General features: G+C 42.0%; 1 pseudogene; it reads left to right on the forward strand.

The window, feature by feature from the left end:
- Positions 1-3,522: 3,522 nt before the first annotated feature.
- Positions 3,523-3,834, forward strand: LOC105810319 (annotated as a pseudogene).
- The last annotated feature ends 671 nt before the right edge of the window (positions 3,835-4,505 follow it).

Raw genomic sequence — 4,505 nt, forward strand, 5'->3', positions numbered from 1 at the left:
GAAAGACAGATGTGAGGGAATATAGATGCCCACAGTGGAACTCGGAAGACCTCCCGAGGAATCAGGCTGCTTCCTGACATTCCGATTCCGAGAGGCTCCCACTCTGACTGGAAGCAGAAACAGGTGCTATATGTCGATGTCTCATTGTTTGTTCCCTTGTTAAGATTTGATGAAATGGTAGTTATTAAAAGTGCATTTCTCACTATCACCCTCAGTTATTATTCAGAGATTTCAGTTTCCCAGTAGCCTAGCAAGGGATTTGACCAAGGTAGCAAGAACATAGTGAACCTTGGGCTCATCTCCAGCACAGTGCATTTGCCCATCTCACACATAAAAAAGAGCCACAACTCGTCTTAAGGAAAACCTATGTGGCGGTGCCATATTAGGTGCAAGACATGTACAGACCAAACACAACTCAGCTCGGACCGCCCTCGCGGACTCGGGAGGCTGGTAAATAGGAAGCAATTTCCGTATGTGGTGGCAAGAACGAAGGCATGCGCACCATGCTCTGGGCACGAGAAGTCTTGTAGTCATATCATGATGACTTAAGTCGGAATTGGATTTCCAGGTTGTCTTAACTCTAGTAACTCTTAAAACTACCTCCAGTCACAGTTGTGGGGTAACTGTAATTGCTTTAATTGTTTATACACACACACACACACACACACACACACGCACACATACATATACACACACAGAGGAATGTTTAAGTCACCTATTAAAATTTTCTCTTCATCCCTTATGGATTTGATAAATTAGAAATACCTGATTTACTTTAGTGCTTACCTGGTTATACTTTTACTTTAAAAATACTAAGATTTCTCCAAAGCACTTTCCTGTGAATTACACATCTCTTGATTTTCACAAGGGGGTCCTTGGACAGAGTTGACACTCAAGAGATGCTAATGTTAAATTGGTTTGAGTTAAATTAACAACCCTGTTGCAAACAGCATCTATCGGTGCTGCTGGTAGGTTCAGAGATTGGGCCCCAGATTCAGACTCCTACATCTGGATTCGATTGCCAGCTCTACCACTAACTAATTGCGTGACTTGAAGTAAAATCGCTTAAACTCTCTTTAGCTTATTTCCTTCTGAGTATATTAGAGATAATAAAAGTTCCTACTTCATAGGATAGTTGGTGAATCAAGTGAAAGAATCTACATAAAAGGCTCAGAATGGAGTACCTTAAACAAAGCAATAAATATTAGCAATTATTAACCTCATTGATAAATGAATATAGTGAACTGTGAGAGAATAAGCGACTTGCTCAAACTTACACAGGTGTCAGACCGAAGTTGTAAAACACAACTCTTAACATTTAAAATATTTAAGATTGTGACTGGTAGTCCATTAGTGCTAAATACCAAATATTAATATTTCTGGTCTGTCTCTCTTCAGGGTAAATCACAGGACTGCCTTTTGCCAGTTTTACAAAAACATAATAAGCACATGAACACATTGCTAAGTTTTCTTCCGGGGTTTTAGAAGGGGCCCATGCAAGTTAGGGGCCCAGAACTTAAGCTTCATTAGCTTCCTGGTAAATATCCCATTATCTTTCCCCTTTGCATTATCTAAACATTTCCATATACATTATTTTCACCCAAATTTCTTTTCTCTTTGGCACTCAGAAAGCCTTGCTATTCCTGAATATTATAATCACAAAGCACCAGGTCAACGGATGCTCTCCACGACGGCATGGGAGGGTGGACTGCCATAGCGCTAAGGTAAACACACCAGAACAGCTGGTCTCTGCATCACCACTCACGATTCCAGGTCAGTCACCCCCACTGGAAGGAAGAGAAGAGGGACACAGAGGCCAGAGAGTAGAGTGGGAGACCCAACGGACCAGTCCTTCCAACTGAAAATCAAATTCTATTTTATAGATGCTTGGTGACCTGTGGCAGGGAGTGGATGAGAAGGGACAGATTAAGCCAGGGTGACAAAATGTTCTTTTCTTGCTTAGAATGGAGGACAATTTATTGCTACAACCCCCTTGTGGGGAAAAGGCAGGGTCCTCAAAGCCTCTTCCACCCGCTCTAGGCCGAATGGGGTCTCCCCGTCATGTCTCTGTGAGTGAGTGTGTTGCTGTGAGTGCACCGGTTCCTTTCATCTTTCCCTCCTAGTTACTTGTCCCTCTCCACCTAGTCTCTGGATCCCCAGCTCAGAACATCTGGGTCTGGAGAGAGTACTAGAATACTCACCTCCTGTCACCACAAACAGAAAGGAATTGAGCTCTGCCTCTGGCCAGGCATCCTTAATCCCCACAGGACAGAAAGAGGGAATACCAGTTCTCCCCTGGCCAAGGAGCAGGGTGTCTCGAGCCTGAAGGAGCTGTCACTGATTTGGAAAAGTGGGGCCTGTGATTTATTTCCAGTGCAGTCTACTCAGTGTTGGTTCAGTTCTCCCCCTGCTCCAACTTTAATGTGGGCTTTACAGTTTTCTCAAGTTTTTATAAAGAGTTATATAAACAATACTTTAAGACAGTTCACTGCTTACCTTCGCCAGCCCTCACCCAGATGAAGGTCCTGACCCTCTCGCACACATATTCTGATCCTTCTCACAAAATCTGGAAATACCGTTCTTTTCTCTTTTGTCTGTAAACTAGCCTGCAGACATGAGATTCTTCCACCAGACTTAAATGTCATCAGAGTCTGAGAGACATCTGATTCATTTCCTTATCCTCAATGCTCTCCAGACACATAGTAGGGAACTCAGTGTTTATTGAACAAATAGAAAAAGACTGGAAAAACCCATCATCACCAATGAGATACTAATTGCAGCTACTGACAAATCCGAAACAGGAAGAGGCAAGACACACCATCAAAAGTCAACTGAACACACAAGAACAAGAGCTGGACATACAAGAATGTGGCTTCCAGGGAAGTACAGTGAGTGAAAAGGCAAACTCAGGTTACATACTATGTCATCCCGTTTATGTGGCATTCTTGAAATCATGTCGTCACAGAGTTCAGAACCAAGTTAGCGTTGCCAGGGATTAGGGTTTGGGAGGGGAGGAATGTGGCAGCCAGGCAGGGATGCAGAGGAAGCCTCCTCCTCTGGCTGCACAGGTGCAGCCTCAGTATCACCCCCACTCCCTGCATTGCCATTTACAGATTTCTTAGGGAGAGCACAGGTGACCAAGGGTTTGAGCCAAGGAAAGGTGGGAGGACAGGGCAGTGATGAGGCACGTGGCTTCAATTTTTAAGCATCAGGGCACTGAGGGCAGGGTTCAGGAAGCCCTGTGTCCCATAGCAGTCCTCATGGGCATGCCTGACCAGAGGCCTCAGAGACCCAAGGCTCTGAGAAGGTTATTGTACCACTCCCTACCCCCACATTACACTATAAAGGGGTATTATTTGCCAAGGAGTTGGATTTTATTCTGTGATAACTGGATATCCACATGCAGAAGAATGAAATTGGACCCTTATCTTATACCATACACAAAAATAAGCTCAAAATAGATAAAAGACCTAAACTTAAATGGATCAAAGACTTAAATTAAAACATAAAGCTAGGGGTGTCATGATGGGCAGCAAGATGGTGTCCACCAGCAGGGTCATCCAGGTAGTCAAGCCACACACTCCATTAATAAGATTCCCTGACAGAAGAGACAATCCTAAACTCAATGTATCAGAAGCTTTGAGATCAGCAGACCTACTGTCTCACTCTTCTGCAATTTCCCAGCATTCTAAAGGAAATAAACCACCAGATTTGCTAATGTATCAGGCTCCACCAGACACTGCAGAAATAATAAAAACATTGCCTCAGAAACATAGAAGGAAACTTGTGTCTCAGGAAGAAATTGAATTTATCCAATGTGGAGGTCCAGGGTAATCACTGCGGCTGCTGTTTGTCATCAGACAAAAGAATTACCTTTACAATAAATGACTTCTAAAATGAAAAAGGAGAAATTGTATATTAAGCAACTTTAATAAATATTCTGTAAAAAAAGATATAGAAAAGTTAGATGGACACTTGTGTCTCCTACTTTATGTATCTTGGTCAGCTTCTCCACAAGCTTACCTAATTAATTGTTTATATACTTTATACTTATTAAAGTATACATTTTTAAATGTTAGCCTATTTACTCTTGATTATCAAATATTACCAGTGTTGAACTATTAAAAGCACACAATGTCTAGTAAAGTATCATAGGCTTCCCATAAATTCACTTTTCTTGCTGTTTCTGTTTAGACATGGAAAGAATTTATCAGGCAGAATTGCTCTTTTAGGGACATGATTTTCCTGACATTGGATAAGGATCAGTGAAATAATTACTCCATTACTTGTTCTTAATTCTCTAACATTTTTTCATTCACAAGTTTACCGGAGTATAACTGGCTTAATAAGTATATCCTACTCTAAATGATAAAAATATAACCAAGGTAAAAACAGGTGACTAAGGTATTAAGACCGAGGAGGCCAGGCACAGTGTTTAACACCTACAATCCTAGCACTTTGGGAGACTGAGGCACGTGGATCACTTGAGGCCAGAAGTTTGACAC

This window comes from Propithecus coquereli, unplaced genomic scaffold (genome assembly GCF_000956105.1).
Source record: "Propithecus coquereli isolate 6110/MARCELLA unplaced genomic scaffold, Pcoq_1.0 Scaffold209, whole genome shotgun sequence".
Taxonomy (NCBI): domain Eukaryota; kingdom Metazoa; phylum Chordata; class Mammalia; order Primates; family Indriidae; genus Propithecus; species Propithecus coquereli.